The sequence below is a fragment of the Urocitellus parryii genome, chromosome 3, assembly GCF_045843805.1.
Source record: "Urocitellus parryii isolate mUroPar1 chromosome 3, mUroPar1.hap1, whole genome shotgun sequence".
In the NCBI taxonomy this organism is placed as follows: Eukaryota; Metazoa; Chordata; class Mammalia; order Rodentia; family Sciuridae; genus Urocitellus; species Urocitellus parryii.
This window is the reverse complement of record NC_135533.1, coordinates 86,978,587-87,003,336: the sequence shown is the minus strand read 5'-3', so window position 1 is coordinate 87,003,336 and position 24,750 is coordinate 86,978,587. Positions and strand designations below refer to the sequence as shown.

The 24,750-nt window shown below is 40.8% G+C and overlaps 1 protein-coding gene across 1 annotated transcript in view; it reads right to left on the bottom strand.

The window, feature by feature from the left end:
• The window catches only part of Chn2 (chimerin 2), a 300,787-nt gene that overhangs the window by 32,938 nt on the left and 243,099 nt on the right, over nt 1-24,750 (bottom strand). The gene's annotated exons all lie outside the window — the stretch shown is intronic.

Genomic DNA, 24,750 nt, shown 5'->3' with positions numbered 1-24,750 from the left:
AGTGGGGCTCTGCTTCTGAATAAGGACAGGCCTGTTTTGTGCTATGTCTTAAGGCCAGCGTGTGCCTGGAACAATAGCACACATTCACGTGTACAGCAACCCCCAGAAGTGGCATCCAGTTAGCACTGAGGATCCAGGAGGCAGGGGCAGGCGGCTTTACTCCTCCTGCCCCTGGCACATTGCAAAAGAGAGACCTCTCCTACTTAATAGCACATCCCCCCCACCCCCCGCCCCCTCGCCCTCTCTCTCACACACACATACACCCCAACTAGCTCTGATGTTCAAAGTCTGAGGCTGTATCCAATTATTCTGGTTCTCTGAACCCCATCCTGGGCTGAACTCCAGCAGATTAAACCTTTAACCCTGATGATTGTTTAATCTTACAGGGATAAAGCCTCATCTCTTTTTGCCAAATCTACCTCAGCACTTGAAAGCTTCATCTTTATTCTTATGCATGCATTAAATTGGAACAATCTGAGCACTGACTGGAATATGGAAGAAGAGCAAAGCATTTCAGCTCCGAGTTCTATAATCAAAGTTAAAAAAAAAAATAAGAGGCAAGATGTGTTGCTTGTAGGATGCCCCCTTGTTTCTCCTGTCTCCTCCTTCCCACAACCCTCTCCAAATGCACAGATATGAAAATATTGTTTAACTAAAACTGAAGCATCACAGTTGTTTTTCTTTTGAATAAAACAACCTCAATGCTCAGTCTGTTAGTGTCACAGTCTCTCCAAAAGTCCTGTATGCTCTTAGAAGGATCATCTATTTGTGGCCTCCTGTGAGACCATAGTTGTTGGTTCTGGGGCTCATCATTACTAGAAGTGAGGAAATTGTCATGTCTTGAGTGTATTCCTGATCCATTGGTGAACTTTAACCCTGCTCATGCCAGACAGCAAAATCAGGACTTTGGAAACTTAGAAAGTCAGAAGAATGCAGATGTCTGAACCATTATGGAGATGGACAGTCCACAAATTTCATCCTGCCCTCTAATGAGATGTGGTCCCACGTGTCGGCAGAGTTCCCCAAGTAGCCTTGTGGAAGGATCACAAAACAGTGATCCTTTCCTTGTGTAATTCTCTACTTCCATATTTTACCATCATTTCAACTGGGTTCAGAAGTTCATTCTCCCTTTCTGTTACCTTCAATAATATTAAGAGACACTTTTTTATATTGAGCATGATAACTCCAGCTGTGCCAGATGATGCTTACAATGTATTACACACACTTACTCATTTAATCTTTGGCACATGGGTATGAGGAGTAAGATTTTTATCCCCATTTGATGGATGAAGAGATTGAGACATTGAGAGGTAAAAAAAAAAAAAGTAATCTGTCAAAGATATGCAGTGACAGAGCTAGGACTAGAATACCAAGCATTTGTATCCAGCATCCAAGCTCCTAAACACTGTGCCTGGCTGCCTGAGCTTAGCGATGTGTTGCCTGCCATGTCCTGTCACCACACCCTGCCAGAGGCTTCATGTAAAATAGCGGTCATGTCTACCCCTCTTTTACCTTTCTTACCCCACAATAACTCAGACCTCGGTTATCATTCCAGTCCACCTAACACACAGCTGCACAGCACCGCTGAATCCACTCAGCCCTCCCCATCTGCTCATAAAATTCCAGGGCTTCTCTGTGGATTAAAGGCATCCTGCATTGCAGGGTTTTCATGAGCTGGTTCCAATATATCCAGCTCATCTTATTTCCTTACACAAATCCAACAAAATCTCTTTTCTGATATGCTCAACTTCTTACCCTGGAAGCTTGCTCTGTCCTTTAGAATATTCCAGGATCATTTCAACATGTCTACATTTTCACCAATATTCACATTATAATTCAAATGCCTCCCTCTCCAAAGGGACTTTTCCAAATTCCTCTACTGGAGTAAAAATGGTTCTCTGAAATCCCATAGTTAGAGAAAAAATTTATCCATTTTTTTTTTTTTTCTGATTGTGCTTGTCCCTTCCCTGTCTTGTGTGGCAGTGCTTTATAACTGGTCTTATTCCCCTGTCACACTGAGAGCCCTTTGTGTCATGCCAGTGTCTCATCTGCCTTTGTTTCCCCTGATAAGGCAACAATGTCAAATAAGAGCCCTTCACATGGCAGACACTGGATAAATATAAGGTGCTGGAAAACCCTTATGCCTCCAGGAAGCCAGAGCTGTGGAGGATGGCAGACCAAGGCGTCTGATGGCATGGGGTCTCCCACCCACCCTCTTGGCCTCCCCGTGCCTCAGTTTCTAAGGTCCTGAACCTCCAGGGGTCTGCCTTCCCAAAGGGCTCCACCAGACCCCTTTTACCTCTTTCCCAGTGTCCACTCCCCAAGAACAACTGTCTTTGACAGAGGCTTGACATACATTTGCAAGTTTTCCAATGCTTGGCCTAATGGTAAAAAGCTGGAGACAAGAAATAAGGATTCTTTTCCAAACCTTCACTGCTAGCAAACCAAAAGAGAAACCTTTGGATGGCTGGCCAGCCAACCATGTTGGGTAAGAACAAATTCTGCAATCTCAACTAGGCTAATCTCATGAGTATACAGTTTCAGAATCTGATAAACTGGAGGTCTTTGAAAACTGAGCAGACAGGGACTCCTTCTTCTTTTGGTATATGGATGGTTGAATACAAATTTTAATATATCTTTTATGTCCATGTCTTTATTTCTAATGAATAATTTTTATTCCTACTTGTGACAGTGATTTCTTTCTCAGATATTTGTTCAATGGGATTGACTCACACACAAGACCATTCAGACACGAGAAGGAACCACACACTGCTCCCTTAAGATCCTTCTCTAAGGGACTGGAGTGTTCCATTGGAACAAGCATGATTGTGAATAGTGTGGATGGCCTCAGGTCACCCTCTCACTAAAGGAAAATTATAACAACAGCCTCTTGGTGAAAACTTCCTTCTTGGAGAGCATGCTTACACAGAGCCCTTCTTTATCTAGGTACCCGAGGACCGCTCCTTGGCTCCCTTTACATCTTCTATGTTGTTGAATGCATTCTCTAGACACAGTAGACAGTGAGTACTTTTGCTGACAGTCTTTTCCTAACAGAATTTTCCATCTGACCTATTTTCATCTATACATTCATGAGACGAAGCACATCTCCCTACATGACGTGTTTAAATCAGGGATTCTCCTTGAAACTGCTGACATTTGGGGCTGGGCAATTTTTTGTTGTGAGGGCTGCCCTGTGCATCCTAAGGTGTTCGGTGGCAGCCCTTGCCACTACTCACTAGATGCCAGTACAACTGTCCCACCCTCAATCCCCGCTGTGATCACAGTGGAAGGTCTGCAGACATTGCCAAATACAAGTCTCTACAGCATGTTTACTAGAGGCACTGTGCTCTTTGCCTATTTCGACTCACTGAAAATTTATAACCCTACGAGGTAGGTGCTGTTATAATTATCTCCATTTTACAGATGAAGAAAAAGAGAACTGAGAGTTTAAGTAACTTGTCTAAGGTCACACAGTTGGCACGTGATGGAACATAGGAACAACTATGTCTATGTCCCCCACCCCTGAGAAAAAAAATTTTCTTTAAATTTCTGTGGTGGTAAGATACTAATAACATAAAGTTTATCATTTTAACCATGTTAAAGAGTATAATTCAGTGGCATTCAGTCTATTCGCAATTTTCTACAACATGACTACTATCTAGTTCCAGAACTTTTCATCACTCCAAAATGAACCCTGTGCTCATCAGCAGTCACTCCCCCAGTCCTCCTCCCTGCATCCCTGGGCATTCACCTGTGGGCTTTCTCTCTCTGTAAATTTTCTTTTTCCAAAAATCTCACATAAAGGAAATCATACAATCTAGGGCCTTCTGTCTGCCTTCTTTCCCTCTGCATAATGTTTTCCAGGATCTTTCATGTTGTAGCATACATCAGGACCTCATTCCTCTTTATTGCAACAAATAACTGTCCACTGATAGGTATACCACAGTTTGTTGATCTATTCATCTATTGATAGGCATTTGGATTGTTTTCACTTTGTGGCTATTATGAACAGTGCAGCTAAGAACACTCTGGTACAAGTTTTATTGACCACTTGTTTTCAATTCTTTGGGGTAAACCATAAAGCTATGCCTTTGTCCACCAGTCTAAAACTGTCTCTCATCCCAATAATGCTCACATTTAAAAATATCCAACAGACAAATGCCAGAATGATTCTTTCTCCTACTGCTGGCCTGATAACTAGTAGGGCTGCTGCTCTGTGGACTGGTTTCCAAAAAGGGGATCCTCCCCATACCCTTGTGGGAAACAGGGGAGGCTATAAATAAATGATGAAATAAGCTCACCACTTCCCTTTCCTTCTCCCCACCCCCACATATGAATAAAGGTCAGGATTCTAGTCACTGTTCTCCTTTTCTCTATGATCCTGGTTCCAGGAAGGAACCAGGTAACAAGAAGGCAATGAAAGGTTGTCAGACAAAGACAAGGAGGAAAGGTCAGTGAGCAAGAAGATCCTGGAAGAGAAGCCCTGTTGGGTGCCTGTGTACCTGTGGAGCACCCAGGGACCTGGGATGGCAGGAGGAGGAGGACTCCCTCGTCCCCAAGCTCTGACTAAATTAACCTAGCATCCTAAACCACAGGGGACCTTAGGAGTTCATCTACTGCCCGGGTTTCTCCCCACCTACCTTCAGACAGGCCCAACTCTGGTCCTCCAGGGGTCAAACCATCTGCCTTCTTAGAACCAAGATCTAGAGAAGACGATTTACCACCAGTCTACAGTTTTTCCATAGATCTCAAGGACAGTCCCATGCTACATTTTAAGGAGGGCTTATTGAAAATGTCATCCTCAGTCCCTGGACAGTCTCTCTTACTACTCTAACCAGTCTTTGGGCTCCCGGGCCCAAAACATGGCTCTGTCTTGAGTCTGAATCTCCCTTAGGAGTTGACAACCCCAGCTATTATCCTAATGACAACTACCACCCTGCCACTGAGGCTTCTGCTGCCTCTTACCAGCATGTGAAATGAAAATTAATACCACTCATGCTGGAGAGGGGATCTGGAGGGGAGGTCTCTAATCTGTTGGTGTTTGTGTGAACTGGGTTGTGTTTGGGGGAAAAAATCAAGTTGGTGATGTTTCAAAACACTCTTGGCTCACACCTGTAATTCCAGCTACTTGGGAGGCTGAGACAGGAGAATTGCAAGTTCAAGGCTAGCCTGGGAAACTTAGTGAGACCCTGTTTCAAAATAAAAATTTTTAAAAGGGCTAGCAGTGCAAAAACACAAAGGCTGAATGTTCTCTCTGATATGTGGATGCTAACACACAATAAAGGTGGGGAAAAGAAGTTCATTGAATTAGACAAAGGGGAATGATGGGAAGGTGGGGGTGGGAATAGGAAAGACAATAGAATAAATAAGATAGAACTTTCCTATGTCCATGAGTACATGACCAGTGAAACTCCACATCATGTACAACCACTAGAATGGAAATTATACTCCATGTATGTATAATTTTTAACACACACATTACTGTCATGAATATCTAAAGAGAACAAATTTTTTATTTTTTTATTTTTTTAGAGTGGGGGGGGAGAGAGAGAGAGAGAGAGAGAGAGAGAGAGAGAGAGAGAGAGAGAAAATTTTAATATTTTTTTTTTTAGTTTTTGGCGGACACAACATCTTTGTTGGTATGTGGTGCTGAGGATCAAACCCGGGCCGCACGCATGCCAGGCGAGCGCGCTACCGCTGGAGCCACATCCCCAGCCCAAGAACAAATTTTTTAAAAGTGAAAAAAAAAATGGCTGGAGATGTAGCTCCGTGGTATTGTGCTTGCCTAGGGTGAATGAGACTCTGGGATCCAGTCCCCAGCAGCACTGTGACAACAGCAACAACAATAACAAAAATCCCAGACTCAAAACATTCATGTGTACTAAGCCAATGATTCTATTTCTAGGATTTTCTTAAATCAGCTCTTGAGATATGAATTTAAATAGACATATGCAGAGAAAATGGTAATATTAATCAAAACAAGATCAAGAAGTGAGAAAAGGCCAAAACATTCAATACAGGGGAAAGGCCACATAAATTATGGCATAAACATGAAAAGACATCAGGTAAACATTAAATACCAGATGATTGAAATAACATCTAATGATGATAGGATTTACCCCTGACAGAATAGTAGGTGAGAAACGGGCTACTGAACCATGCATGGTCTGATTCCCCATTTTGTAAGTAGATGCTCACAGAATATATCAGAAGAAAACACCGAAATGCATCCCCTACACCAAACTGCTGAAGATGAGCAACAATTATCTCTGGATGGAGAAATCTTCATTGACCTCTATTTTCTTGTATATTATTTTCTGTATTTTTGGAGTTTGCTATAGTGATTATGTTCTAGTTCTGTTATATAAAAAATATTTTTGAAGTACACTATAAAAACTTTGTTAGATGATGAAATTTTAATGTCCTAAGTCAGCTTTGAGTTCATTGTATCTTTCCTTTTCTTTTATGGGAGAAGCTGATGAGGGCCAGAGGAGTTTGATGATTTGCCCCTCATCACAGAGCTATTGAGTAACTGGATCCAGAGGCAGATCCAGACCCAGGGCTCCTGCCTGAGTTTCCTCTAGTGCTCCTCACACTTGAGTAGGCTTTGGAGTCTCCTGGAGGGCTGGGTTGCTGCACCTCACCCCAGAGTTCCTGCTTCTGTCTGTGTGAGGCCAGGCCTGTTCATTTCTAATGCATTCCCAGTGATGCTGATGTTGCTGGTCCTGGGGTGACTTGGAGGACCCCTATTTTATGCTTTCTACTAAACCTGTGGATGCACATTTGCTTGATAAGAACATCACCTGGAGAAAAAAGACCTTCCCCCAAATGCTCAAGTTCTACCTCAGACCTGCTGAACCCAGCCTGATTGATTCTGTGTGTGCTGAACACTTTCTCTTACTACCAGGTAAATCTTCTTTCTTCTCCCTGAGAACTGCCCTGTGAGTGTCTCCTCTCTCCTTTGCTTGTGGTTTTGGGGCCTGAAAGAGGAGCAGGCCAACAAAGACATATGACTCAATTGCAAACTCATTCCCATGACTTCTGAAGAAACAGGAAAGGCCAGGGTGGGGGCCTGCTATCTTTCCTGCCCCTGTGCTAGTTAGAGAAGTATAATTGTGGTTTTATTTGAGCTCATCTAAACATCACATATAAATGGTTGACCTGCCTCATGCCTAAAACTGTTGCTGACCTCTAAACTTGGTACACTCTGGTCTGAAGTGAAGAGGACTTTGTCTTCAATGGCTAGACACGCCCAGCTGCTGCCTGATTGTTGTTCAGGGACAGATGGCCATCCTCAGGATGAGGGATTCAAAAGTACCAAGGTAGGTCTCACTGGCCCTCCCAGAACTTGCCTCACTTCATTCAAAGCAGGCAGCATTGACCCCAGGTGGCAGGGCCTGGGTGGCAACAAGGTAGACAAGGTACCTTGTTTGGAGCAGGTAAATGATCTGATGTTACTTGGGTCAATTGATGGCATGATGCTGTCATTCCCATCTTACTATATAGTTTCTCCAGCTGTCTTGCTGAGACTGATGTCACCATTTTGACTAACTACTGATGTTCCTCACGGGCTGTGTAAAAGTAGAACAAAGACCACAGGGAAGACAAAACATGAGGTTGCATTAGATGTTGCACACACTTCAACATGCATTGGCTGTTTTTTTTGTTGTTTGGTTTTTAGGTGCTATTGTTGTATCAAAGTTTCACATGAGCCTGGAGTGATCAATTTCCTTAAATGAGAACTTTAAAAGTCTTAGCCAATTTTCTTTTTCTTTTTTTTTTAATGAGAGTACTATAGTTATACATAAGTTGGGTTCATACATACATGGAATTTGATTTCAATCCCCTGCCCCCTTGCCCTCTCTTCCTCCCTCCCCTATTCTCCTTCCTTACTCTATTGATCTTCCCTTTGCTTCTATATTTATTTATTTTTGATAGGTACGTTCTACATATGCGTAAAGGCGAAATTCCCTTTGCTACATTTACGTATCCATAAACATGATTTTGTTAAATTTTTTCCATATTTCCTCCCCTTTCCCATCCTTCCTGTCTCCTTCTCATTTGCCACCTACTCCACTGATCTTCCCTATATATTTATTTAATATCTACCCACTACCTTCTTTCCTTTATTTTGTTCTAGTTTCTACATATAAAACATTTGAGCCTTGATTTTCTGAGTCTGGCTTATTCTGATTATTATATTCTCCACTGCCATTCATTTGCCAGCAAACACCATAATTTCATTCTTCTTTATGGCTGAGTAAAACTCCATTGTGTATGTGTGTGTGTGTGTGTGTGTGTGTGTGTGTGTAATATTTTTTTGATCTATTAGGCAACTGGGCTGGTTCCATAATTTGACTGTTGTGAATTATGTTGCTATAAACATGGAAGTGGCTCTATTGCTATAGTATGCTGATTTTAGTTCTTTTGGATATACACAATGGAGTAGGATAGTTGGTTCATAGGGTGGCTCCATTCCTATTTTTAAAAGGGATCTCCATACTGCTTTCCAGAGTGGTTACCCTAATTTACAATCCCACCAACAATGTATGAGTGTACCTTTTCCCCACATCCTCACCAGCATTTATTATTATTTGTAATCTTGATAATTGCCATTCTGGTTTTATTTGAGCTCATCTAATCATCACATATAAATGGTTGACCTGCCTCATGCCTAAATGAGATGAAAGCTTAGTGTTGGTTTGATTTGCATTTCCCTGATTTCTAGAGATGTTGAACATTTTTTCATATATTTGTTAGCAATTTGAAATTGTTCTTTTGAGAAATGTCTGTTTAGTTTTTGCCCATTTATTGATTGGAATATTTGTGGGGTTTTTTGAGGGGGTGAGTTTTTGGAGTTCTTATATTCTGGATATTAATTCCCTGTCAAAGGGGCAGTAGGCAAAGATTTTCCCCTTTACATTCTCTCTTTACATTCCTTATAGTTTCCTTTCCTGTTCAGAAGCTTTTTAATTTTGTGGCATTCTACTTGTTGATCCTTGGTTTTATATCTTGAGCTTTAGGGGTCTGGTTGAGGGCCTGCACCTATATGATGGAGTGTTGACTCTATGTTTTCTTCTAGCAGTTGCAAGGTTTCTGGTCTAATTCCCAAGTCTTTGATCCATTTTGATTTGACTTCTGTGCAGGGTGAGAGATGAGGATCTAATTTCATTTTTCTACATTGGATATCCAGTTTTCCCTGCACCATTTGTTTAAAAGGCTATCTTTTCTCCACATTTATTTTTGGCACCTTTGTCAAGTATCAGATGGCTGTAAGCATGTGGGTTTGTCTCTTTCTTCTATGCCATTGTTCTTCATGTCTATTTTGATGCCAGTGTCATGCAGTTTTTGTTACTGTAGCTCTCTGTACTATGATTTGAGATTGGGTATTGTGATGCCCCCAGCATCACTCTTCTTGCTCAGGATTGTTTTGACTATTTTGGATCTCTTATTCTTCCAAGTGAATTTTATAACTGTTTTTTTCTCTAGTTCTGTGAAGAATGTCATTAGTATTTTTGTTGGGATTGCATTGAATCCATATATTGCTTTTAGTAATACGGCCATTTTGACAATATTAATTCCACCTATTCAAAAGCATGAGGGATTTTGCCATCTTCCAAGGTCTTCTTCAACTTCTTTCTTTAGTTTTCTATAATTTTCCTTGTAGAGCTCTTTCACCTCCTTGGTTTAATTAATTTCCAAGCATTTATTTATTTGAGGTTATTGTAAAAGGAATGGGTTTTCTGATTTTTTTCTCAGCAGAATCACTGTTAGAGTATAGGGGAGCTATTGATTTATGAGTGTTGATCTTGCTTTATGCTACTTTACTGAATTCATTTGTCAGCTCTAGAAGTTTTCTGATGGAGTTTTTGGAACTTATGGGAACATGTCAACAGCAGAGAGAGTTTGACCTCTTCTTTTCCTATTGTATCCCTTTGTTTTCCTTGTCTTACATGATTCCACTGGCTAGAGTTTTGAGAACTGTATTGAATAGAAGTGGTGAGAATGGACATTCTCATCTCATTCCTGATTTTAGAGGAAATGCTTTCAGTTTTTCTCCATGCAGTATTATATGGAGTTTGGGTTTGTCATACATAGCCTTATAATGTTGAGGAGAGTTCCTTCTATCCCTGATTTCTCTGATGCTTTTAATATGAACGGGTGTTTGATTTTATCAAAGGCCTTTTATGTATCTGTTGAGATGATGATCATATGATTCTTGTCCTTAATTCTGTTTAAGTGGTGAATTACATTTATTGATTTGCATAAACCTTGCATCAGTGACATGAAGCCCACTTGATCATGGTGTATTATTTTCTTGATGTAGTTTTGAACGTGGTTTGCTAATAACTTATTAAGGATTGTTGTATATATATGTTCATCAGGATATTAGTCTATAGTTTTCTTTCCCTGATTTAATCTTTGGTTTTCTATCATCTTTATACTGGCTTCATAGAATGTATTTAGGAGTGTTTCCTCCCTTTCAATTTTATGGAATAATTTGAGAAAGACTAGTGTTAACTCTTCTTTAAAGGTTTGATATAACTCTGCTGAAAATCCAACTAGTTCTGGGCTTTTTGTTGTTGTTGTTGTTGGAAGACTTTTAATTGCTGTTTCAGTTTCATTCTTTGATATTGGTCTGTTTAGGTTTTCTATATCTTCCTGGTTCAATTTGGGCAGGTCATATATGTCTAGAAATTTGTCCATGTCTTCTAGATGTTCTAATTTATTGGACTATAAGTTTTCAAATTAGTTTCTAATGATTGTCTGTATTTCAGAAATATCTGTGGCTCTATCTCTTTTTTTAATCTCTACTTTTGTGGATTTGTATCTTATTGCTCTCTCTTTTGGTTAGTTTGGTTAAGGGTTTATCAATCTTATTTATCTTTTGAAAAACCAACTTTGTATTGTATTGATCTTATATAATTTTTTTTATTCTCTACTTCATTAATTTTCATTCTGATCTTTATTATTTTCTGCCTTTTGATGATTTGGCAGTTAGTTTGCTCTTAGTTTTCTAAGGCCTTGACATGAAGCATATGCTTATTTCTTTGGGACCTTTTTTAATGTGAGTACTCAATGCTAAATTTTCCTCTTAGTACTGCTTTCATACTGTCCCAGAGATTTTGATATGTTGAGTCTTTGTTCTTACCTGGTTCTAAGAATTTCTTGATTTCTTTTCTCTCATTTTTCCTGTGATACATTCTTCATTTAAAAGAGTATTGTTTAATCTCCATGTATTTATATGATTTCTATCATGTTTCTTGATGTTGATTTCTAGTTTCATTTCCTTTTGATCTGAGAGGATACATGGGATTATATCAATTTTTTGTATTTGCTAAGACTTACATTATGACCTAGAATATGGTCTATTTGTAGGTGTCTGTGAGGTCCATTTGATTTATAGTATTATTTAGATTAGAAATATCTTTTTTTTTTTTTTTTTTTGGTACCAGGGATTGAACCCAGGGGTACTTTACCACTGAGCCATATCTCTATCCTTTTAAATATTTTATTTAGAAACAGGGTCTTGCTGAGTTTCTAAGGGCTTAAGTTGCTGAGACTGGCTTTGAACTCACAATCCTCCTGCCTCAGCCACCTGAGCCACTGGGATTAAAGTATGTGTGTGCCATCATGTCTGGTAAGGTTGGAAATATCTTTATTGATTTTTTGCTTTTATGACTTGTCTATTGTTGATAAGAGTTTGTTGAAATCACCCAGTATTATTGTATTGGGATGTATCTGAGATTTAATGTCAAGGAATTTTTTTAATGAATAGGTATATCCCCTTTACCAGGATGTAGTGACCTTCTTTGTCTTTTCTGATTAATTTTTGCTTTAAATATGCTTTGTCAGACATGAGAATAGTTACCCCTGCTTGTTTTCAGACTCCATTTCATAGAATTTTTTTTTCTATTCCTTTACCTTCAGCCTGAGTGTCTTGTAAACAACATATAGTTGGATCTTTTCTAATCCACTCTGCTAATCTATATATTTTAATTGGAGAATTGAGACCATTTAAATTCAGCATTATTATGAATATGGGTTTGTGGTTTCCTGCCATTTTTATTTTTCATTACACTTAATTCTGTCTTGATTCTCATTTGGTTGATTACTCTTCTATTGATCTTCATCTATTTTGGAGCTTTGAGATTTGTCTTTGAGTTCCTCTGTGTGCAGTTTATCTTTGAATATTCTTTGTAGTGCTGGATTGATGGTCATGAATTATTTTAGTTTTTTCTTGTCATGGAAAATTTTTATTTCTCCATTAAATTGAAAGAAGAGTTTTGCTGGGTATAGCAATCTTGTTTGGCAATTGTTTTCTTTTAGAGCTTAGAGTATCTCATTCCAGGCCTTCCTGGATTGTAGGATCTGAGTTGAAAAGTCATAGGTGAGACTTACTGGTTTGCCTCTATGTGAGACATAATGCTTCTCTCTTTTAATATTCTTTCCTTATTTTCTATGTTAGGCATTTTGATTGTGATGTGTCTTGGAGAACTTCTTTTCTGATCTGGTTTATTTGGGGTCTTGTATGCATCCTACATGTGAATGTCTATCTCATTTCTGATAGAGGGAAAATTTTCTCTTACTATCACAGTGAAATTGTTCTTAATGCCTTTAGTTTGTATCTCCATATTCTCTTCTATACAATTTTGTCCCAGAGTTCTTGTGTTTTTTGATTACGCTTTATTAGTTTTTCTCGCTATTGAAAACTGTGTAGTCGGTTTGTGTGCCCTTTCTTCCAGGCCTAAACTTCTTTTTTCAAGGGATGAAGTTCTATTTTCTAGGCAATCTAATCTGTTGGTGATGCTTTCAAGGGAATTTTTAATTTTTCATTGTGTCTTTCATTTCCAGAAACTCTGATTAGTTTCTTTTAAATATTTCTATTTCTTCATCAAAATGGCCTTTTATCTCTTAATACATTTTTAGATCTTCTTTTAGATCACTGAATATTTTAATAAGAAGGAAATGAAATAATATTTTAAAAGTGAATGAAGAAAAAACATAGTAAAAGCAATATTTTATAATTAGAAAAAAAAATTCTTCAGAAAGGAAAGTAAAATATATTTTCATATGAAGAAAAGCTAAGAGCCAGCATACATGTTCAAAAAAATAATTGCTGGTCCTTCAGATAGAAAGAAAATGATACTGGAAGGAAAACTGGGTATCAGGGATACATAGAAAGCAAGAAAATACCAACTATATGGGTAAATTAAGAGGATATTTTTCTCTTTTGGAGTTCTTTCTGATATGTTGTGACTATTGAAAGAAAAAGTTGAGAAAATATCTAGAACTAAACAAAAATGAAAATACAACATATCAAAATTTGTGGATGCAACAAAAATATGCTTAGAGACAGATTTATAGCATTAAATACTTATTAGCTAAGAAGAAATTTCTTAAATCAATAATCTAAATTTCTACTTCCAGAAATTGTAAATGATGATTGAAATAAATCTAAAACCAGCACAAGGAAAAAAAGATAAGGAGTAAAATCAATGACAATGTATAAACTATACAAGGGAAAATAAAGATAAAGAATAAGATCAATGACAATGTATAAACTCTACAATGTAGATGAAAATGATCAATTTCTGGAAAATAATGGACTACTGCAAGACCATAACCATTTAGATGGTTCAAGGACCATTAAAGAAATAAAGTTTCTAATATGAAAATAGATCATTAAACCAAAAAGATGGTGCCAAAATAAAATAATAAAGGAAAACTAAAATTTGCAGACCAAAATGAATCAAGAATATAGACATAAATATCCCTATATCATGTACTTTATTGACAAGCCAAGGAAGTCATATGATTATATGGATTAATGGAGAAAAATCAGATGACAAATTCAACACCTATTGATAAAAACTCTCAGAACAATAGGCATAGGGAGTACTATAGATTAAATCCTATCACCCAAAAGATATATTTAGGTTATAACTGCACACATAGGATTAATACCTTTTTTTTTCAGAAATAGCATTATTATGGTGTAATTACCTGAGGTGGTGTCATAAAATAGTAGGGCAAGCTCATGGTTTAGTGCATTTTACGTCCTTATAGAAATATCAAGTTAGAAACCTTAGAAAACCTTAGAAACCTTGGTTCATTGTGTCCTTATATGGAGATCAGGGCAGGGCCATGATCCAGTGTGGTTTGTGTGCCTACAAAAAGGGCAACGCAAGCTTTGATTCAGTGTGACTTGCTTCATTACGTGATTATCTTCCCTCCTATTTAGTTCATGATTGTAGTGAAACATTTAATTCCCTTACCTCTCATATTGGGTATTTCTTTGAAGTTCCCATGGGGGTTCCATTCAACATGAGAAAGAAATGCCTCTGATGCAAATCTATAGCAATATGATTTCAATAATGTACAAATGCGGTTGCTCCAACCCCACCCCCTCAATTACTGATGTAACATGTTATAAGCATTATTTACTCAATACCATATAATAAAATTGGGGTATTTTGATGCATTGTTCTCTCATCTTGGAGAAAACAATAGCAGCACTAGGTTTTCTAGTTGTCATGAATTTGCTGATGCGCCACAGGGGGTTGGACCTCCCCTGTGCTCTGTGGATCTTCCCAGGGTCTGCCCCAAGAGTGTTCCAGTGAGCCCGCCCTGCCCTTGCCCTGTGAGCAGCAGCAGCCTGAGGAGGCCAAGCAGACCCAGCAGAAGGGTGGTGGCAGTGCCAGCATGCCTTTCATTTGTCTCCACTTTTTCCATGTGGACCCACCCCTCCCAGGCTAACCTCCCAGCACCACCCTGTGCCCAGCAGGCCTGACCCCTCAAGGGTTGCAGAAGAGGCAGCTCATCCTCCTGAGGTACCACCACAGGGCAATCCCAGGACCACATCAGGGGTGGGAAGAGGGTGAGGAGGAGGATGGCCACCTGCCTTCATCAGCTCTGCTGTGTACCCTGCTTCGGTGGTCGGCAGTGAGGGACAGAGTGACTCCAGTGGAAATGCCGAGCCAAGGCCCATAGAACCAAGGGACAGCCAGCAGACCCAGAGGAGCGCCGACTGGCTCAGGCTTCTCCCGTGGATTCCAGGAAGGAGCCTCGGGATCCACCAGGAGTCTCCTCTGCCCTCACCTGCGAAGACACTTCATAGAGATTCTTCTCTGGGACACTTCCCCTTGCCCTGCTCTTTGTCCTTTCTCCCATGCTTTGGGAAAAATTTGTTCTTAATTTCTGTTTTTCACAAATTGTGTAAAAGAATTGCTGTTTCAAAGATTAAAAAATGGCAGTGTGTTTTGTTTTTAAGCGGGAGGCCTCAGGACAAAGGCCAGAGCCCAGCCGCCATCCTCTCCAAGGCCTGGAAACACTATGCCCTCCTTTCCCAATTCCTGTGGATACTTGCTCACCTTGAGCCAGTGTGGATGAGAATTCACTTGTCTTGAACCAATGTAAATGGAGACTTGCTCTCCTTGACCTAGGGTAGATGGAGTTTCTCCCCTTGAGCCAGCGTAGACTTGATTCACTTTGAGCTGGTTTCCTTGGCCAGAGGAATCCTTTGCCTGGTCTTCAGTCCCCTCCATGAAGTGTGTGGGGAAGGTGGGTTGCAGCTGTTGAAGACACCTCTGGCAAAGCACTGAAGACTCCAGAGTGTTCTATGGCTTTATCTCCATAATCCCACATGCAGGGAAGGGAGAGGTGGGCCAATGGGCAGGGGCAGGCCTGTCTACAGCAGTGGCTGGGTGCTCCACTACATGCCATGCAGCCTGCCCACCCCAAAGCTCCTCCTAGGTAAAGCTAAATGTCGTGGAGAGAGAACTCATGGGATTTGGGGAGAGGAGATATGAAATGTCAGGGATGTTTTTTACTTACATGAAAACATAATGCACCCAGGAGGAATTGCTCTTATCTTTGGGTTCTGTTGACAGTGAATTTTGTAAAGTGAAGTGCACACAAAAAGTGAGAAATGCTCAGGTTAGGACAAGAGGCTTGGTGCACCTTCAGTCCCTGCATCTCTGCACTCTGGGACTCCAGAGCTGCTCTGGCAGCTTCTTCCTGCCCTTCCCTTTAGTGGTCACAAATTGATGCCTTTAAAAACATCATGTCTCTTGGGTCATTTTAATAGTTTGCCCTTTTTCCCCTTGAGCTCCAAACCCAAAGTTTTAAAATAAAAATGCTCTATCATGGTGTTTTAAGCATATGTTAATTATAACAGTCAGGAGACGAAAGAATTAGTATTACCATATTCCTAAAACATAGATTTTCTCCAGAAAATTGCCATCGATCTATAAAATATAGTTGTGAGAATTTTAGTTTTTGTAGCATTTCAATAATGACTTGGGTTGGAAGCATTTTAAATAACTCCAAGTTTTATACTTCATTTAAAAAAAATTTTTAAATTAATAACATGGCTCCATTAAAAAAATTTTGTCCATAGCAAAATATTTCCAAAGATCTCCTGAAGAGTTGGTAAGAAGGCAGCCCTATAATGGGCCTTGTGCTATTTCAGTGGAAAATTCTGTGTGCTTATCAAGCCCATGGCCATAGAAATGACAACTGATCTCTAACAATGGTAAACAGGTTTTGTTTGTTGGGAATTCCTTAACACTGAAGACTCTGGCCACCAGGCTTTCTGAGCTAAAATTCCTGCCTTAACCTCCTTATGCCTCATTTTCACAAATGTGAAATGTGGGCAGCAGTAGGTCCCTCAGAGTGGACTAAAGGTCCAACATAAGTTATAAGTCAGATGTTGCTCTAGACCTGTGTTTGCCACCATCCCGCAAATGTTCATGCATATATAATTTAATGAATAAACTAACTTTCCTGATTACGCCATTTTCAAAATAAGGCCTGGTTTTAGAAAGTTGTGAGTTTAACTAAGGCTACCTTTGCTTTATATGTTATGAAATTTCCTTACTGACCTGTCAGAATTCCTAAACACATGGTGATTTTAATCTGATCTGAATCACTAGAGAGTTAAGAAGACGTGAACTCACAATGGGAGTTCTTTAAAAGCATTTGGTAGATGAATAGGAAGTTGTATTAAAGATGTATGAATGCTGCAAAAACCAACGTATCAATGCTGAAAAAAAAAACAGATTGAAATATTTTGATGATATCAGAAGGAGAAAAGGAAAAACAGAGTGAGGGTTAGGTTGCAGTTTGTATGGGTCCTGGGGTGTCAATATACCTAGTGGCTTTGGTCCTGGGATCCATGTGCTGCTGCAATCAGGAAAGAGCCTTCCACATTCTGGAAGTGAAAAGCAGATGACGCTTCTGGCTCCTGTGATTTCTTTGGAGAGTTTTAATGTAAATGGCACACTTCTAAGAATAAGCCATAGTTACCTTCAGAAGTCACTGGTCATTCCATGTATATTATGAGTGTCCATTTTCAAAGACAGTGGCACAAGTTCCACCACGATGGCCTAAACTCTACCTATGTCCAAATGCTTCTTAGACCACTTCCAATAGTCGACTGTATTTTCTGTTGACTCCCTCCTATACCATCTGCTCAAGCTTCAAATTTATGTTCCTCAAAATACCAGTTACTCCAGGTTGCTCTATGACTAAGTAAGGTTGAAAAATTCTACAGAGATTCCTTTCTTGGAGAAACACCATTTGTATCACTGTTCTATCAGCGTTTTCCAAACTTATCTGTCACCATGTAGATCCAATGAATATTTAGCAGTACTTGTGTTTGGGATACTTGATATTTAAGTTCAGGATTGTTATGTTGATTAAAACAGAGAATGCACGTAGTTTCTAATTTGAAAAACATAATTGGGGCTCAATAAAGGAAGAGTGATTAGAATGAAGCTTAGCTAAAAGTCCTGCTATGTCCTGAGCAACACGCACAAAAGAAGACTAAACTGGATCTGCCAGCTGCTCCTGGGTGACCCTATGCGAGTGGAGATGGTTGTCACATCCTTTTTCTCTTACATGACAATTCATTTGGGGCCAATGGACAAGGTGACATGAATCCAGGTAAGCACAGGATCACTGGCAACGGTTGACAGCTTACAGGATACTCAGGCCTGTATGCCACATTTACCTCTTCAAGTCCCAGTGCCAGTGAGTCTCAAGTCCCAAGGTCTCTGAGCCCTGAGCCAAAGTCCTGGCACCCACCCACTTTATTTTCTAAAGACCCCTGATGAGGCTAAAAAAGAATCTCTCACAGGAGATTCAACAATCTGTCTCAAACAATATGAATGCACAGGAAACTGTTGCTTTCTCCCTGGCTCTTGAGCCTTTCCAGAAAACTATTGCACTCTCATGAAGCAGAAAGGCCAATGGACAAGATCCTAAGAAGGAGGAGTGCTGTGGGGGAGATAGAAGTTGGGTGCAGGTTACAGCTTTGGGCATGCTTAACCAGATGTGGCCTGTTATTCTGTGCCCACGTGCTTTGCCCTGAACAGAACCTGGGTTCTGTCAATGTTCAGAACACTAGGAAGGTTCCCTGCCACTGGTCCAAAAAGTGCCAAGGGTTCCCCTCTCAAAATTGACATGATCCATGACAAGTACTGAATTCAGGAAAGGAGGTAGAGTTTTCTTGCCACCATGTTGCCAGCACATTCCAGGCATGATGGGGAGGCTAGAGGTCTGCTTTCTCACCAAATGTGAATGATAAACATCAATGAAAATGAGGCCCAAAGGGGGATGAAATGAATTAAGATAAAGTTGCCCTCCATAGGAATTCTAGGCTTCAGTTTCCAACCCTTAAGGGTGAGGATTTTTAAAAATGATGGTAAAACTCTTTTACCTACCTCCCTTCAAGGGAGTTTTGGATCACAGTTACATAAAGCTGACTAACACAGCAACTGTGAACGAGGAACTCCTCAGAATGTACTTCATCTCATCTTCTCTCTTCTTTGTTCATGTGACTCACTCCTGGTCATCTTTCCATCCTACCCCCACTCCCTTGCCGAGGGGCCCCCACTACTTTCTCCCTAAAGCTTTCCCTTGTGCCTGACTGGCTGACTGGCAGTCTTCATGCAGTTAACTCTAAGTTCTATGTGGCTCTGTCTTTCTTACTTGTCACTATATCCCTGTCTTTTCACACACTGCCTGGCTGGGTTGCTACACAGCAACAATATCTTTGTATACATAAATAGATAAATGAGTAAATTAGGGGCTGAACGGTGGGAAATACATATATTTGACAGGCTGCTTTAAATATGTGTTTCCTCCTGAAATTTGTAACTTTGGCTAGGATTATAGAGGGAGGAACATGGATTTAGTTTCCGAGATGAGAACAGAATCAAATGCTAATCATTTACTCAACAGCGCAAAGTCAAGTCAATGACTGCTGTGAAATGGAATAACACCACAGGATGAGACCAGTTACTGTTTTAGGCAAGTAGCTGTCTCTGCACCCCCTCATCTCACAGGTAAGCAATCTGAGCCCTGAGAAGCTGTGTAGTTTGTCCGAGGTCCCCAAGCATGTTGGAAGCAAAGTAGTACCCTGGAGCAAGGCTTTTAGAATCCCAACCCCGAGTTCCTTCTGCTTTGTCATGTCTTTGCTGCCCAGACAGGGTTTTGCCCTGCCCCGGCCATTTGTAGGCATTTGCTACATGGTCAGGTCCACCCTGACTCAGGATGTCCTTCCCAGGAGGATTTCAGAATCTGAGAATTATGAATACTCTAACAAAATGTCCTGCAGCTAAGATGATTTTGAGCAAATCATTATTGACCTTGAAAAAAAAAGAATCAAACTGTGATATTTGGAACTACAGGCTCTCTCCCCAGAGCTTCAGATTGTCACCCACAGACCTGGAAACATAAAGAGAGCATAGCAAAAGCATCTCACAGACCTGACAGTTTGAGATGCTCTGGTCCACGTTAAAATCTCCAGTGCTCCCCACAGGAGACACACTGCTCAGCACAAATCTTAAGTGTGGCTGGGCAGGGCCAAGCCAGAGCAAAGCTGTTTTCCTTGTAGAAAAAATAAAAACAAACAAAAAAAACCCCTTCATAATTAAAAGAATTGTTGCAACTCATTAGACAAAACTAACCTTCTGAGCCATGGAAGAGGAACACACAGGGATTAGAGGAAAGGCATAAATGCATCTTATGCATAAGGCTGAAAAGCTGAGAACCCTTTTCAACATTATCCTTAAGCTGTGAGCCATAGTACTAATGATGGAGCTAAAGACTACAATGATGATAACATGATGATCAAAACAAAAGGTCACCCTGGAGCTGGGGGTCCAGCGTGGTAGCAGAGTGCTTGCCTTACATGTGGCAGATCCTTAGTTTTCAACACCCAGCACCTCAGAAAACACCCCACAGTGATCAGAACACTGTGCTTTTCATGTTACATGTATCACCTCATTTTATCCTCAGAATATTCCACGGAATAGGTACTGGAGAAGGGGAAACTGAGGTTCAAGAGGATAAATAATGTGCCCAATCCCACTGTTAATAAGGGACACAGCTAGTTTTGAGAGCAAGATTTGATTGACTTATGAGCCCCTATCTTTAACCTTTATGTGCTTTTTGCACTATTCATTTTTTTTAAAAAAAAAAAGAGCAGCTACAAAGTTTTTAAGACACTGTTTTAGTTTAAAAAGCTAGATAGATGGGATGAGCCCCTCAGATCCTTGCCTTCTCCCACAGCCTTTGTGAACCTGGCTTTTTAAAACCATCTTCTCTGGGCACCTGTGAAACACCTTTTATCTGAGGAGAATCTTAGAAGCAGAAAGCTACAGAACATAACCAGACTGCTTGCACTTGAATCATAAGATAGCATTTGCCTTTAGAATGTGTTCCAAGAACCCCTGCTGATTCAAGCTAGGAACTCTCAGGAAGGTGCCAGCATGGGGCACAGCATGCAGTCAGTGCTCAATAAATACTTGATACATTTGAATTTGTCCCCAAATTTCTATTGTTACAAAAGTGTGATGGGTCTGATGGGTCCAGGGACCCCTAGGAAGAGCCAAGATCTCCGTTGAGGGTGGGTACAGCATGAACCCTGGGAATTACCTGGCCATTAATGAGGTAGTTGGAAAATTTTGCTGCAAATTAGAATCACCCAGGAAGCTTTAAAAGTCCAGCAATATACTTGGCACCCCAAAGCAATAAATAAGAATATCTGTGGGCAGAAGCTTGGCATCAATATTTTAAAAAAGATACTCAGGCTATTTCAATGCATATGTGCTAAGGGAAATATATTCAAGTAGAACAGTAAGGGTCACAGTGAAATTGTGGCTGCTGGCCTGGGAAAGGGCAGCTGTGCCCGATTTGCCTTCATGACAGAGGGGGAGGAGGTGGGAAGACAATGGCTAACATGTGACTTGCCCAGTGTATTCTATTGTTCTGATGACTCCCTCTCCTGCTCCTATTTCCTCTCCTCCTCTGTGTCTGCTAATAATATATAGGTTTCTAGAGGTTTCTCTTACCACTTGTGGGTCTAATGGATGTTCATTCCTGCTTCTCTGGATATCTGAGCATAGCATATGGGGGGGGGTATAGAGGGGGACATAGTGCCCTGCTGGGCTACGGCTGATGTCCCAGCTGGCCTGAGTGTATGTAGCTGTCCCAGCAGAGATTCCAATGCTGTGTGCTGCTGTGGGGACTGGTTCAGCCCCTGAAATTGCTGATGGATCTCAGAAAGGAATTTTCTGTTACTTTCCCCATGCACAATTACCACACGTTATGTCTTGTGACAGTTGGGGTCTCTATCCATGGGTTCATGGAGATCTCACCTCACCAACCTGCAGGGGAGATGAGTTGGGAAAGTTTCAAAGTTATAGAGAGCACCACCTTGCCCTGATTTCTCTAGGGTTGCATGTCCCTTTCAATGGAGAAAGAAAATTCCAAATAACAAGGGAAACCAGAGGAGGGGGAAGTAGAGAAAGAGAATCAGTGGCAGGTGAGATCTGAGAACACAGGACAGAGAGACACGATGATTCTTCCCCAAACCTACAAGTCTTTGAAAAGACATTTGAGAATAACATTTTAAAAAAAAATAAGCTGTGCAGATCTAAATCTTCAGAAGTGGGACATCTGACCCCTGACCTACTGTGCTCCTGGCAAGGGGCATTGCTAGGAACAGAGTACCAAGGAATTCCTGAGAAAACCTGAAACTACATAAAAGGGAACCAGGAACCAGCCCCTTCCAGTTCAGTGTAACTTAATTCAAAAGCAGGGAGATTTCTTTGTTAAAAAAATCAAGGTTCAAATTCAAGGCAACAAGCATTCTTGACTGGTTGAATTTCATCTTCCGGGAATTGCGTCTGTCTGTTCCTGAATTCTGATATTTAGCCTCATTACTGGATAGATGCAAAAAGAGCTTTGCAGATGAGATAGGCACAGGGCAAAGCCAAGCGAACTGTCTTATCTCCTGCTCTGTATTTGCCATATTAAAAGCCCCATCTTGCTGGGCGTGGTGGTTCATGCCTGTAATCCCAGAGGCTCAGGAGGCTGAGACAAGAGGATCCTGAGTTCAAAGCCAGCCTCATCAAAAAGCAAGAATTTGAGCAACTTAATAAGACCCTGTCTGTAAAACAAAACAAAACAACAACAACAACAACAACAACAACAACAAAAATAGGGCTGGGGATGTGGCTCAGTGGCTGAGTGCTCCTGAATTCAATTCTCAGTACCACCCGCCCCCTCCCCCCAAAAAAACCCTTTCATGCAGCCAGATTATTGTGAGATACTGAGAAGTTTGAGGGGGACATTTGATAAATACATTGATTTGACTGAAAAGTCTTTTGTGACACATGCAATTGGCCCCATCATTGTGATCTTGGTCATAGAATCTGACGTATTTGGGCCTCCATTTCCTCACTCCCAAGATGAAGGCTTAGGGAGACCTCTTTGCATTTTCAAACGTCCAGCAATTGCTAGCTGCTGTACTGGAGATACAGATGCCCTTGAGAAGTACAAAGTCAGGGCAGGACTGAGACAACCAGATAATTATATATTATATGGGAGCCATGGGAGATCAGAGTGGGGCAGCCAACGTTAGAACTCTATACCTGTGATGGGTGTGTGTGTGTGTGCACACACCAACTTGTTACATGGATACTGTCATACTCTTTTAGAAAAATCAACTATTGGGAAACTTGCCTCATAGTTTAGAGATTCAAATGGCATCAGTATATGCCACTAGTTCTAGAATCTTCACTACTTGTAAATAAACAGAGATCTATGCTCAATGATACAGTATATACCCCCAAGTCACAAGGAAAACAGCTGGCTGGATTTACATTCCAGGGAGACAGTTTGAAACAAATTAGGAATGAAAAAAAAAGTGTTACAGGACAAAGTTAAAAACCAAGATAATAACATACTGAAAGTGTTTTAAAAAGGAGTGGGCAATTGAAATTGTAATGTAACTGCCATTTATTTGTAAACTTTGAGTAATGAGTAAGACTTGAAAAACACATGCTAATTCACAAAGGCTACAGAGTCATGGGCAAGCATTATATCGAAATAGCTTCAGAACTAAGCAAAAGGCTTGGTCCCTGTACAGCTGCACAATTCCTCAATGCCAGTGCACCTTGCTCTCCAGGGACCCCTCTTACTTCCTTTGTATTGAATTGGAATCAAGCACAGCAGGGTCAGGATGCCCAAGCCCTTCAGAACCTGCCCCTTTCCACACTGGATTTCTCCCCATAATTACTTCTCCTGTTGCCCTCTGGATACTCATTTAAATGCTAAATAAAAGGAGAGAGGAGTTCTCTAAGGCTAGAGACTCACCGTTGTAACCTGGAGCAACCTCAGAGTGAAATTAAAATCAATTAGACTCCATGTGAGTATAATTATAGTAATGGAATGAGCAGGAATAGAAAATGATCATCTTCTGGGAAGCAAATATACTGTGTTATGTGAGTGAGTATGACAGACACTGTTCACACTAGCCAGGTTGGTTCTAGAATTTAGTTCTGAGTGTCACTGTATGGGGCTTGTGGAGAAGCCCCAGAGAATGAGGACAAGGCTGGAACAGATCCTTTCAAAGTAGGTCATGATCCTCTTCTTCTTCTTCAGCTAGGAGGACACAGGTGACTATGCTGTTCATATGGCAGCTTTGGGTGTGTATGTGACCTGACTAAAGGACATAGTGAGGTTATTGGTGAGGCCAGAGCAAGGTGAACAATCTAGAGGAGGCCTAAGTTTAGCTGGGAACTGTTCTGATGGTGGCTCTGGCCCTGGTTACCACCTTTGCTGGAGATCTCTGAGCCCAGGACCACATTCTGTGTTTCTGAACCACAGGCCATCACCAGAGCTGGGACTGTGTGGTTACTCCACAGCTCACAGTCACCAACTAACTGACCAGTAAAAATCTACCAAGTATTCTGGAAAAAGAGGTACACTGCTATGCTTCTGTGTGCCTGTAGCTGGGGTGAGCTGGGAGGGGGTCTGGGCCCTATGTGTCGAGATGAGGTTGATGCTCCCAGGGTCTCCTAGCTTCTGGTGCCTTGTGGAGAATCGGGCAGCTGCAGAGTGCCCTTTGTGGTCTATGTGGGGAATGGCGTGAGCATGGAGTCTGTGCCTTCCCCTTGGGCCCTGTACCTGAAGCATGCTTGGAACCAGGGTGCCAGTGCTTCTTAAAAGGATCTTGCAGACCACCTGGGTTAGAATATCAGGTGGAGCACCTGTGAAATCAGATTTGTGCATCCTGTCACAGACCTAGAAATCAAAATGGTGGGAGGGGAAGGGGAGGCAGGACTCTCCATATTTAAACAAATAGGGAGATATTTGTTTAAAAATCTGGTGATCTTCATGCTCAGTAAGCTTGAGGCTTATTTTACCCTGGAGCTTACAGTCATTTGGTCACTC